The following is a 14,725-nucleotide window of genomic DNA, read 5'->3' on the forward strand; positions in this document are numbered from 1 at the left end:
AAAATGTTGTTCGAAGGATACTGCATGTTGTGCAGCAGCTACCTTAAATGTATTGCCTACAGAAAGAATTTACCAGTAATCCTTCCCTTCTGTTGTATGCATATAATGTCACAGTTACAGTTTTTCATGCATGTGTTAAAGTAACATAATGTCTGAAATGATCTAGCCTGGGATTTGTCGCTAACTGCAATAGAAATATTTAGTATCCTCATTTACAGGATTATAATAAACTCGGGTTTGTAAAATGATAAACATAAGGCAGTAGGAAGAAATACATTCATTTGTACTCTCAAAGAACTGAAGTTTTTTTTCTTTGACTTACTAATTTAAAAAAAAAAACCCAAAGCAAATAGTGATTTAAATGTCCCTTTTGAAAGCAGTCAATAATTATTTATATAATAGCATGTTCTCCAGTATGTAAGGCAAGCAATGATGCTTCTTGGCACCTTGTTCTACTTAGAATTCTTGGATAGGATTCTACTTCTCGAGTATTAATCAGTGCATCATCAATTGACCTTAGTTTCTTATGATACACTTAGGTAGAACCTCACCTGAATACTATTCCCTACATTCTAATTGGTGGAAATAGTTGCTGAACCGCAAATCCTCTTGCGTAGCAGAAACAAGTTGGAGAATCTGTTTTCTAACCTCTTAGGACAGTGTTTCTCAACCTTGGCAACTTGAAGATGTCCGGACTTCTTCAAGTTGCCAAGGTTGAGAAACACTGTCTTAGGAACTTCTCCCTTAGCCTTGAAAGAGCTGGCTAGCTCATGAGTCAAAACTTATTTTATCTAATTGAAAATCACCCAGGATTTTTTTCTACTGGTTTTCAATTTGATAAATATGCTTTTGAATTTGGGGGGGGGGGGGAATGTAGATTTCTGTGAAAATCTTATGGAGTATGGCAACTTTGTATAACTGAGAGGTGTATGTGAATGCCATTTTTTTCTAGGTAAAATCTTTTATCTACCTTTTCTCTCCATGCTCCAAAGCCCCAAAGGCTATTTCAGATAGAAAATGATGGTAAGAAGAGAGGCTTAAAAGTGAGTGAAAGATGTATCAGGAAAGAACAAAACTTGGTGTGGTGGCACTTTCTTACCACTTCAATAAGGTAATTCAAAAACTTCACCAAAAGATTTTTTAAAACAGCTCTTATGGATCTCAAGAATTTTGTTTTGTTTGTTGTTAGTGCTAATTTTAAATAGCACTATTGAATTGCATATCAAGTGGACAGCCTTAGAAATTAATAGATAAGTCTTTTCTCTGAAGAAGACTGAGGAATTTCAAGTGAGTATCTATTTATCCACTCTTCATTAGTTCATTTGCAGATAGAAGGGGAAACTGAGTGCAGTCATATTAAGAAGCAAAAGGGCATAGGCTGTTTTCTTTCTTTTTAAGGAGGGTGGGAATTGTGATATGTATCCATAGAAATATTATACACTGCTATACCCAAATAAATGTTAGTGCACAATCAGCTTATATCATACAGTAAATATGGATAGCTTCTTGTTTAAAGCTGATAAAGTTAGCAAGGCTTAAAACATTTGTCTTCTACCTGATGTGTTGGAAGTCCCATTTTCAGCCAATAGTTATTGGCTGGAAATTCGGGAATGAAAACCATATAGTACAACTGGAAGACACCAGATTTAGAAAATGAATTAAATAAATTCATGTAGTATAGTAAAGCTAACTCAGCCTTGAGTTTAGAAAAGAGCATGTTCAAATACCAGTTGGAGCAAGCACCATGCATCATATAAATTAGCATCATCTGGATGGATGGCATTAGTAACAGGATGCTAGATTACAAACATTTTTTTTTTTTGCTGATTCATGGTAAAATTTTATCATTTAATTTCATTCATCTAAATATATGATTTCCATTTGATTCTAGAGATTGAAAATAATCACTGGGATTTCAATGCATGCATTTTAAAATTAAAATTTAAAAGCATCTGTGAAACTTTCAATGTACAAAACTTCTCCGAGAAAGCTAAAAATATAAAACAGCGGGGACTGGTGTGGGCATCCTCTTTGCCCTTCATGGTATTGGACCTGGGTACTTGAGAGACCGCCTGCTGCCAATTACCTCCAACAGACCTATTAGATCCCACAGATTAGGCCGCCTCCGAATTCCATCCGCCGGCCAATGCCGATTGGCTACCACCCGGAGGAAGGCCTTCTCTGTGGCTGCTCCGGCCCTCTGGAACAAACTCCCCATGGAGATTCGGACCCTCACCACCCTTCAGGCTTTCCGCAAAGCCCTTAAAACCTGGCTGTTCCGACAGGCCTGGGGCTGACGAGTTCCCGTCCCCGCTCGAATTGTGTGGTTGTTGATTGTTTTTAAATTGTTGTAGTTGTTTGTCTGTTGTTTTCCTCCTGTTTGTATCCCCCCCCCCCAACTTTGGTTTGTGAGCCGCCCTGAGTCCCTCTGGGAATAGGGCGGCATAGAAATGCAATAAATCAAATCATTTGGAAAGGACCTATAATTCTTTTTATAAAATAGTAGCTGGGTTCAAATCCAATTCCTGAAAATGTAGAGGGATTTTGTTTTAACTTGAAATAAATGTTACAGTGAAAACTCAACTGAATGAAGAAAATGTAAAAAGAACAACAACAACAAAACATGGATTTGCATACAATCATCTAGTCCTTCATCTCTTGTGTTCTGTTTCAACATGTATACTAATATAGGTATGTGTTTTTGTGATTGTTGTGTACAAGAATCCTATGCAACTATCCCTTCCAAACTGAAAAACAGTTATTATTTATTTACCAGGAGTATAAGAAAGTAAGGTTTGAGATGGAGCTGTGTGAAAATTGTGAAATCAATACTGGATCCAATTCAAATAGTAATTTCATCTTGAATAGAAACCATACTTTGTGAGACATTTCTGCACAAGGCTATGGGATCTCACCAGTTATATGTGGAATTTGCCTTAAATCTTGTAAAAGAGATAAGGAGGAAGAGAAGAAAGTTCTCAGCAGTTGCTTCTTATTATAAATTTCAATTATGTGCCCTTCTGGAACACTAAAGAATAAAATGTCTTCTCTCTCAATGAAGTCGGCATTTTAGTTTCTATCAGTCATTTTAGGCTGAAGAGATCAAACAGAGCTGTTAATCTTGTAACATTAAAATCCTCTATTAACTGCAATTGGACTAAGAGGTAGCTGAGCACACCATCAAAAAGCACACTCTGTTTTAAAAAAATGTTTTGTTTGTTTTTCTGCATTGCTTATGGCTTTGTACAATATGCAAAGCTATTTGTGAATCAGACAAACCAGATTGTGGCTTAGCATATATGATCCTGCAAAAGATTCAGCAATCTTAAGGATGTGTATTTGGAAGTAAATTAATTATATATATATATATACATACATACATACATACATACATACATACATACATACATCATACATATATATATATATATATATATATATATATATATATATATATATATATATATATATATATAAAAGTTATTATATGTTTTCCTCTTAAAAGTTTTTTATTAAATGAGCCTGCAAATATTTCAAAATAATGTTTTTTTTTAAAAAAAGTGGATTTATTTTATATTAAAATAACAAGATTGTTCCTATGCTTAAGATTAGAAATGATTTAAATTGTTGTTAGTTCAGAAAGAAGAAGCTAAGGTCAATGTAGAATGTCATTAATTTCTTTATTTCTTTTTTTCAATAGATTTTAGACTGTGTTTGTTAAAAATCCATACCGCGTACGGGTTCTGGGAAGTCGGGGGGGGGGAGGAGGGGGGGTTGGGGAGGAGGGGGGAGGGAGGGAGGGGTATGCATTAGGCTAGACAAGAATTTGGTGGTAAACTAGAATTATTTTGACACACAAAAAATTGTACTTCGATGTCTTACTAATTGAGGAATGATGAAATGTTTGTTTTAAAAGAAATAAAACTTTTGAACCCGAAAAAAAATAATAATAAGAAGATTGTTCTAACTAAGGATTTAGTATATCTATTCAGGTATTTCTTATACAGTATGTTGGGCATATCTGAGGGATATCTCTCCCATTGTGAACCTGCCTAACCACTTAGATCAGCAGGAGAGACCCCTTTGATACTATAAGTTCAGGCATTTGGAAGATGGAAACAGCTCTTCCCTATATGACTCCCAGAATGCATTCTCTAGCGATGCACGACTCTCCTATTATTTAGGAAAACAGCAATGATGCATTTCCTTTCCCAATTTTTTTAAAGCTTTAAACTGATTATAATTGTGAGCATTTGATTTTGATTTTAATTATATTGATTTTATTGTTGAATTTTTCATATTTAACTTTTATGGTTGTAATCTTCCTTAACTGCTTCTATAAAGAAAAGTGTGGGGGTATATATTTTTAAATAGTAGTATTTGTGTGAATGTATTTTGGGGGTGGAGTGTTTTCCTGAATCAGGCAAATGCTGGGTCAATCGTTCTTCAGACTAAAGAGTGGAATTCAATGAAAGTTAAGAGGAAGTGCCAAGCGTTCAACCTGTTTTCTACCCACTTTAAAGATGAACTTAGCAAAATACCCAAAGACAGCTTTTGTCCTGATTTCAGAGGGATAGTAAAGGGGTTTTAATCCACTCCGTGTGGATCACAGCAGGTTTCAGGAGGAGCCGAGGTGGCGCAGTGGTTAGGGTGCAGTACTGCAGGCCACTTTAGCTGACCGTGATCCGCAGTTCAGCGGTTCAAATCTCACCGGCTCAAGGTCGACTCAGCCTTCCATCCTTCTGAGGTGGGTGAAATGAGGACCCAGACTGTGGGGACAAGTTGCTGACTCAATTTGCTTAAAAAAATTGTAAACTGCTTAGAGAGGGCTGAAAGCCCTATGAAGCGGTATATAAGTCTAATAAATAAATAAATAAATAATTTTAATTTTAATTCCACCTTTAAAACAAGTGTAATTATTTCCTAATTTCTTTCCTGTGTGTGTTAGAACCAGAATAAACGTCATGGCAATCCAGAACAGTATGAATTCTCAACAAAATGTATGGAAGAAACAATTTCAAGTGAAATCGAGAAATTTCATCTCAGCAAGTTCCATCATCCATCTTCAAAAACCATTCCTCCATTGCAGATAGTACTGAATCTTTCTATCTCTGTGTATATAATAATCTTGCTGCTAAATGGCATGACATTTTTAACTCCATCAATTCCCCCTTCCCCCCAAAATACTAATAGTCTCAGTTGTAATTGATCTTTAAAATCCTGTAATTCTCTTTAATCAGAGAAAAACCAGTATCTATGTTTACTGCTGATTGGAAACTTTTGCATTAATAGAAAAAATTAAACCTATGGTCTATAGTTTTTGATTAGACAGATTACAGAAAGAAGAGAGTTATGTTATAATGGTAGAGTAAATTGTAATTTTATAATTGTACTGCCACTGCTGTAAAAAAGATTGGAAGCCACTTCCTTGCATCTTTATTCTTACTTTTCTATTTTTCCTTTATTTTTCCTTTTTTGTACTTTTAGGTTTTTCAATGATTTTTTTTCTTATTGTATATTCATTTCAATTAATTTTTATCTTTTTAAAAAAACCTTTAAAAGAATCCACACATTAAAATCTTTAAAAGTAATCCATACATTAAATTTTTATGTTCATGCTTAACAACTAAAATTTTGCCTGCTATAATGGAAAGTAATCAGAAATCTAAACTGGAGATTCTATTCTACAGGAATGTTAACAAAATCTCCAGGCAATACAATGTGAGCCTTAGAGTGGATAGCTGGATCAGTTTATCAGTGATAAAATGTGTCTCAGTCATTTAATTCTTCAGTAAAATATGTGATTTCAGATATCATTTGGGGGATTTACTACTCCTGCTGCAGAGGTGGGTTCCTGCCAGTTCGCACCAGTTCGGTAGAACCGGTTCGTCAAATCTACCGAACCAGTTAGAAGAGGTTCCACCAGTGGACCCGGAAAGCAGGCCACACCTACAGAGGTTTCAAAAATTTTTGAAACCCATGACTGACACACCCACAGAGAGAGAGAGAGAGAGAGAGAGAGAGAGAGAGAGAGAGAGAGAGAGGAGAAAGGAAGAAAGAAAGAAATAAAAAAAGAAAAAAGAAAAAAGAAAGAAAAACAGAGAGAGATGAAAGAAAAAAGGAAAAAGGGACAGAGAGACAAAAGGAAGGAAGGAGAGAGAGAGAGAACACATGGCCGGCAAGCCACTCCCACCAGGTCACATGGCCGGCAAGCCACTCCCACAAAGGAGGCCACGCCCACAGAGTAGGTTCGAAAAAAATTTGAAACCCACCACTGTCCTGCTGTTAGTCTTCTACAGTCAACTGCATTATGCCTTGTGAATTAATATGTTGCTGAACAGAATCCATGAGTAGTGTTGAACAGATAAGCTAACAGTTTAGTTATGTACGTGGAATATATCTTTTGTATTTTTTCAAGTCATTTATACGGTAAAACTGCATTATGATAAAAAAAAAGAACTACATATAGACATATGGAAAAGTTACATTGTGTGAGGTGCATTTTAAGTAACAACTAAAATTCCTATGATTGTTATCACAAACAGAAAAAGAACTCCAAAACCTCTTATAGTCCTTGGGACACAGGACAGACTAGTGAGGAGAAGATATGTTTTGTGCCCAGAGCAATTGCAATCACTGCACATTATTTTCAAGGTTGCAAGCAATTTATAGATTGAAGAAACTGGCAGTTAATATGATAAAAAAATTAAATGTCACTCTTACGATACAGTTTGTATGTTGGCTAAGGCTATTGTTGAAAATCAACGTTTTCATTCCTCAATCCTAAATAATGGAATAGAATGGAAATGAAGTAAGAACAGAATCAAGGGCTTTTATATTTTATTTTTTAAGAAAGATAAATTATTCCTTAAAAGTATGTTTTCTGAAAAAGAATGTGAAATGAGATTGGAAGATAAACAATAACTGGTTCAGAAATGATTCCTTCTACAATTTGATAAAGTCATCTATGCCCTGTATCTGGACCAATGTTCAGATTGAAATACGAACCATAAACTGAATTTGCAAAATACAACTTGTTGCAAAATACAACTTGTTGTATTCATGACTGTAGCAAGAAACTGGCAAAAAAAAAAAACCTTGCAAATCACAGCCATGTGACTGTTGGATGTTGCAACTAGTCATAATAGCAATAGCAATAGCAGTTAGACTTATATACCGCTTCATAGGGCTTTCAGCCCTCTCTAAGCGGTTTACAGAGTCAGCATATTGCCCCCAAAAACAATCTGGGTCCTCATTTTGCCCACCTCGGAAGGATGGAAGGCTGAGTCAACCTTGAGCCGGTGAGATTTGAACCGCTGAACTGCAGCTAGCAGCCAGCTGAAGTGGCCTGCAGTGCTGCACTCTAACCACTGCGCCACCTCGGCAAGCTGGCTACCTGAACTACGGTCATGTAACCCCAGTGTATTTGTGGCAGGCATGCTTTATAGGTTGTAAAGTACTCATTCTAGTTCCATTGTAATTTTGAACAATTATCAAGTGATAGGTTGCAAGTTTAGTACTATCTGCATTTAGAATCAGCTAATTTTGTCATGAAACAGTAACAGATTGCTATTATTTAACATTAGTTTGATTCTTACTGTTAGGGTGAAGAGGCATTTGTAGATGAAGAGAACTTGACTGATATTTTACAGACCTATCTACAAAGCCTATATGAGGAATGAGAGTATAGAGATGTAAAAAAATAAAAGATTTTGAGATTTGCATTAAATAAGGCACTTATTCTAATCCTGAGTATTCAAAAAAAAGTGGATTATAATAAAGCATCTGGAGAAAACTAGACATTTCTGTATGCCTGCATGCATATGTATTGTCCAATCTCTTATTAAAAACCTCCCAGGATGGAGCAGCTACAACTTCTAAAGGCAAGCCATTCCGCAGATTAACTGATCTGGGATTTTAGAAATAGGCTGAATTTGAATCCTCCATCAAATTCAAAACCGTAGAAACCCTTTCTGAAGCGAGACACTTAGCCAAAAAGCAGATGAGATCACTACACATATGGGGAATAAAGTGGATTTTAGGCTAAAAGTTTGCCATTTGCCTTTGGTGTTGGAACTGTGGAAGGATAGGAGGCTGAGGATGAATCTTACTTTAGAGGGTAAGATATTCCAAAGGGTGGGTGTTGCAGCAGAGAAGGCTCTTCTTTTGGATCACAATAGTTGCACTTGTTTGACTACTAATGGGATCTGAAGTAGGCCCTCTCGCCAGAAGAACTACGTATTTATCCTAGTGGGATGAGGCGGTTCATCAGGTAGCCGGGACTTCAGTGGTGGGATTCAAATAATTTAACAACCAGTTTTCTGCCCTAATGTCCAGCTGGGTAGGCGGGGCTCGGTGGTCATGTGATCATGTGGGCATGGCCAAGTCAATGTCACTCAGGTCAATGGGCGCTTCGCCTTAGTTGTTACAATGGGAATAAGGGTTAACTGGAGAAGCAGTTTCTGTAAGCAGGGCAATAAAGATTAGGCTAGAAACAACACCAGAATGGTTCCTTCCTGCCTTCCTTACAGGATTAGCCCTGTAAAGTGGGAAAAAACAAAAGGAGATTTTTTTCCAACAATCGGTTCTCTGAACTACTTAGAAAGTTACCAACCGGTTCTCGTGAATAGGTGCGAACTGGCTGAATCCCACCACTGCTGGACTTATGCCATTAAGGGCTTTAGAGATCATAGCCAACAGCTTGAACTGCGCTCGGAAGCAGACTAGGAACCAGTGAAATTGGTGGAGCAGAAGTCTAATATGGGCCATCCATGATGTGTGTGCGTGTGCGTGTGCGTACATGTGTGAGTGTGTATTATAACTAGGAAGGAAATTGAAATACAAATATTTTTATTGTTATAATTATGCCTTAATTAATTAATTAATAAAATAAATATGGTATGGATACATTTGGGATCGTGTTTACAACTGTGAATGCCGGTTACAATTCTTGACTCCCAAGGTAAAGAAAAGTAATTATAAATCTCAATTGTAAATGAATGTGGATTTTTTTTAAATAAACAAAACTAAGAGCATTTAGTTCAGAGAGAGAAAGCTTAAAGGAGGCCTATTAGGGATTTATAAAATTAGGTATGGCACAGAGAATGCAGAGATTCATGTTCTTGGAACATCATTGTTCAGTGAAATTTAACATTGACAGATTCTGCATAAGCAGAAGCCAATTGTAGTATCATTAAAATACAACGTATGACCAGAAGAGAATCCCCACTAGCTGGGCAGATACCTGTTGTGGCCCAGCAGGAGCCGTTGTAGCTGCCACCAGACTCCGACAATGAGGGGCCCTATGAGTTGGCTCTGGAGGATGTGGAGGACCCTGGACAGGGTTCTGACTCCGAGCAGGGCGCAGAGAGGCTGGTTGGCCACCAGGAGAAGCCTGAGCCTTGGACCAGTGGGGAGGAGACAAGGGAGTGTGATCTGGACGTCAGCAGTGGGGAGGAGTCAAGGGAGTTGTTCCTAGATGGCCGGCACCGGAGAGCTAATAGGCTTAAAGAACAATTACGTAATTACAGGAGGTAATTGCACTCAGCTGATGGTCATTAGGCTCCTCTCCAGACTATAAAAGGACTGCTTGTGCACATGCCCCTTTTGCAGAAGCCAAATTCAGGAACGAATGTTGGAGGACGTTATTGTGAGCTTGGCAGGCTGGATTGCTGCCATGGCTTATCTGTGCTGGTTTGCTGCCCAAGCTTGTCTGTGCCGGTTTGCTCCCAAGGACCTGTCTGTCTGTTAATTAAATGCCGTAACTTATCTTTGGCTCAGAGTGTGTGTTGGTGTGGGACGAGTGGGGTCAGAACAGATACCTAACAGTTCAGACTGCTACCCTGCACATCCAGAGGCCCACAGCTTTACTTGGTGTCAGAGGCCTGCCATCAGAGGGAGAGAGCTGCTCACCTCCATTCATACCTTCATGATCTGATTTTTAGGCTTCTTGGAGACATCTGGGATTAAATAGGATGCCAGGTTTCTGCTGTGACTGACTAGAGCTTGATCTTTTGTATGCTCTTACAGCTTTTTAGACGTGGATTCATTTTCAGTATTTTCCTGGGAAAAAGCTCTGCTTTTAAAAATGTTCCATAAGCAATGTAGCACTGATAAAGCCATGGTTAAATTTGCTCGGTTGAAAACCCTCACACAACACAATGTCATCCTTTATGCTTTATTTTTGTGTTTGCTAATGAGCTTAAGCTTTTTATCCTGTTTATATTGATGCAGAAATTAAATGTTGCATATTCCTTTTGGTCCCAGGAGGCTGCAAGGGAAGCCTGTTAGGCCCAAAACAGGTTGTGTGGGGGTCACGTGAGCATGCGCGGGGGGGGGGGCGTGGCATTGAAGAGGGGTCATGGGGGCATTACATTATAGGTGTGGGCACGCATGCACGCACATGCACTTTCGGCATATGACAATAAAAAGGTTAGCCATCACTATGTTAGTGTGAATTGTGGTATTTTTAGTGTTAGCAAGGCTCAAGTCTTTAAAAAGCCATACTCAAGGATAGAAAATTCCCTCCCTCCCTCCCTCTCTGTACACACACACACACACACACACACACACACTGATTTGTATGACTGAACCACAGAAACATTTTTTCTTTGAAATCAGCTTTCTTAATTAGATATGTAAATAGCTGCCAGAAACCCTAACATTTTTCTCTGGATCCATAAATATGTACATCATATCTGAAGGACTGTTACTTAAGTAAGTGAAAAAAAAGTTATGTTAAGAACTCTAGTGAATTAACACTTTTTCACTTAACATTTTGTTTTCAGCATACTGGTGGAGAAAAATCTTAATTGTTTCTAAAAAAAAAAAGAGACATACCTTATAGGAATGTGGAGAAAGAGAAGAAAGAATCAAAAGCCACAGTCAAATCTGACCTGGAGCGCTGGGCAATCATTTTACTTCTTGGGGAAATCTACTACAACTTATTATTATACAGATATCATATATTAGTTTCTATGGTTTGGGGAAGCAAATAATTCTGCAAGCTCAAACTCCACAAAGTACCAAGAAGAGTTATTGGTACTTCGTAGAATGTCTAGAAAAGTTTAGAAATATTTCACTGTGACAGTAAAAAATACAATTACTGCATACCAAATCAGCTAGCTGAGGTGGTCAGGTCCTTTCTCAATATCAGCATTTTTGCAAAATGAGAAATATGAAGTGCTTTGAATTCCACCTTGGAGATGCAGTAAAACTATCAGGAACATTTTTTTAAAAAAATATATGACAGAGTGTGTGTATTTCCAATGATCATTTGAATTGAAATGATAAAAGCTTTTGCAATATATCTATGTGACCTGTTATAACTGCAGTGCGTATAGGTAAATTAATTAAGAGCTTCATCAACTTAATGAAGATACTTATTTATGAAGCATCTCCAAAGCTAGAGATACTAAAAGTATAAAACCTATCACCACAATTTATCAATAGCAATCTTAGACTTGTATATCGTTTTATAGCACTTTACAGCCCTCTCTAAGCGGTTTTAAAGAGTCAGCATATTGGCCCCCAACAATCTGGGCCCTCATTTTATCCACCTCACAAGAATGGAAGGCTGAGTCAACCTTGAGCCTGGTGGAATTTGAACTGCCAAATTGCAGGCAGCTGGTAGTCAGCAGAAGTGGCCTGCAGTACTGCACTCCAACCACTGCGCCACCGAGGCTCATAAGCTCATAATAAAGATAAGAGTAGGTGTATTTACTATATCTATGTATTTTAAGAAACACAATTTCCATTTTTATCTTCCAGCAAAAATCATTGTTCAAAGTGGCTTACAAAAGATGTGGTTTATATAAAAAGCAATATGCATTGACAATCAATAGCAAAGGTTAAAAAAAAAACACCTGAATAAGAGGAGACAATAAAATTAAAGAACTGCCAGGTAAGATCTTCATTTGAAATTTGTAAATGACTTCGCTTTTCTGTAGAACACAGATGAATTATAAGCTGACTTTGGGATCTCCTATGTGCTTTCAGAGAAATCCAATTTTCTTTCTGTGAAGTAACTATCCTAAACAACAAATGTATATTTTGGTGATTCAGACCCTACTGCTTTGTAATTAGGCTCTTGAGCAAGTTATTCCTCTCTTATTATCACTTCTGTTTTCAGTGAAATGTATTGTGACTGACTATGCCATTAAAAGACAGCCATTCTATGAAGTGGCATGTTCTTTGTTGCAGTGGTTTTATGATAATACCAGGGGCTGGCGGCATCCTCGTGCACGCGCGCAGTGCACGCATGCGTACTAGCATCTGTGCGATGCTCCAGCTGCTCCTGGAGGATCGCGCAGGCGCTGTATGCGTCCTGCGCATGCGTGGAAGCGCAGAACTCGTCAAAACCGGGTAAGGAGCGCGGGCGGGCGGGCGGGCCCTTCGCCATTCCCGGAAGTTACTTACTTCCGGGTTTGCCGACCAACCGGTTCGCGGGGACCGCAGTGAACTGGTTGAAACCCACCCCTGGATAATACCCATAGTTGTTTCTCAAAATGCAGAATGTCCATCTCTAGAATCGTTAGGAAATGCTTGGGCCATGTTCTACATATTTTTCAAATGGGGATCTTTATTTTGCCAAGATATTCTCAAGGTTTCTATATAATCTTAGAATGCAGCATTGTTTTTCAAAATAAGCAAATAAAATATGACTATTAAAAATGTGCTACAGTTTTGCTGCTCCATATTAGTGTCCCTAAGAATGGGTTTGAAACTGCTCTTCTGAAAGGGATAAAAGTAGAGAAGAAACACAAAGAAACCTGATGTAATAACAGCTTAAGCCACAATTAAAACAACTAAATATGTAGAATAATAATTCAGAATTACAATATACTTCTTTAATGCTTTAGTGGGGAGCACGATATGGCACAGCAAATACTAATCATATGCAGCACCCCATAGTTTGTATTCTGAAATTCGTGTATCGGGCACTTCTGGATGTTGGGATGATGTAAATCTCACATGTCGATGTGCAACTTTTATACAGCTCTAATTTTCAGAGTTTTGTATAACTGGATTTTAAAACCCCCACAGAATTTCAGAGTTATATAAACTTAAAAAAACACCAATCCAATTGAACAAGTAATATAACAATATTTATACTGGGGAAAAAACAAAAGCATCATAGCACCAGCATTCAGCATTTGTCCAAAAGCACAATGAACTAAAGGTGTACTTTTGAAAGGCCAAAAGCAGTGGTGGGATTCAGCCAGCTCGCACCTATTCGGGAGAACCGGTTGCTAACTTTCTAAGCAGTTCGGAGAACCGGTTGTTGGAAGAAATCTCATTTTGTTTCCCCCCAACTTTACAGGGCTAATCCTGTAAGGAAGGCAGGAAGGAAACATTCTGGTGTTGTTTCTAGCCTCATCTTTATTGCCCTGCTTACAGAAACTGCCTCTCCGGTTAACCCTTATTACATTGTAACAGCTAAGCCCATCGACGTGAGTGACGTTGAGTTTGCGACGCCCACCTAGTCACATGACCACCGAGCCCCACCTACCCAGCTGGTCATTAAGGCAGAGAACCGGTTGTTAAATTATTTGAATCCCGCCACTGGCCAAAAGGGTGTACTTTTACATTTACTTCTGGAAGGAGAGAGTTCTATGAAGTAGGGGCTACTTCAGAGAAAGCCTCCACCTTCTCCACAGCCCTTGTAACCTCAGCAAATGTTTTGTTTATTTGTTAGCTTGAGTTTATTACTTACACTGTGCTAAATTAGAAGCACACTCTTTAATATGTAAGTAAACTTAGTTTATGCATGTCAAACATTCTGAGTCAAAATAATGTTCAATAACCTTAACATTAATTAATATAAATGAGTTTGGTTGTTTCTCCAATCATACCTGACCATAGTTTTGTAGAGAAGCTCTGGCTTGACAGCTACGGGCTGGGAGCTGGGATGCTGTTCCTTCTCCAAGGGCTAGGGTCTGGTTGCTATGGTAGCTTGATGGATATTGGAAAGATCCTTCCGATTTGGAATTGAGCTGAAGTGCACTCTGGGATAGAAGGCTGGGCCCTGTATTGAAAATAATGTCAAGTATCAGTGAAAGGGAAAGTATTTTTCACAAAAAACAATTGGAATGATCAATGACCTTTTTTTTCCTGATTTATGTATAACGTAATGTCAGAAATAATATTATACTTCGGCACGTTTAATTTAAACATTTTCATTTTATTATTTTCCAAAAGATAAGGGAATACTTGGGAGCTTAAAAATGTTGTTCTACTAAATCTAATTGGCAAAAATAAACAACGAGTGGAGAAATGAAATAGTTGCAAGGCAAAATCAAATAGGAAAAGAAATATATTATGTTATGTTATGTTTATTATACTTGTATGCCGCCCTATTCCTGAGGGACTCAGGGCGGCTAACAAACAAGTGGGGAAGGGGGAGTTACAAAAAACAAACAAGACAAAAACAAGATACAAAAAACAGATTAAAAGCTACACAACAATCACAACAATTCAAGTGGGGCTGGGAACTCATCAGCCTCAGGCCTGCCGGAACAGCCAGGTCTTGACGGCTTTGCGGAAAGCCTGAAGGGTGGTGAGGGTCCGAATATCCATGGGGAGATCGTTCCAGAGGGCCGGAGCAGCCACAGAGAAGGCCCTCCCCCGGGGGGTTGACAGTCGACACTGGCTAGTTGATGGAATCCGGAGGAGGCCTAATCTGTGGGATCTAATTGGTCGTAGGGACGTAATTGGCAGAAGGCGG

Source organism: Thamnophis elegans, chromosome 6 (assembly GCF_009769535.1).
Source record: "Thamnophis elegans isolate rThaEle1 chromosome 6, rThaEle1.pri, whole genome shotgun sequence".
Taxonomy (NCBI): domain Eukaryota; kingdom Metazoa; phylum Chordata; class Lepidosauria; order Squamata; family Colubridae; genus Thamnophis; species Thamnophis elegans.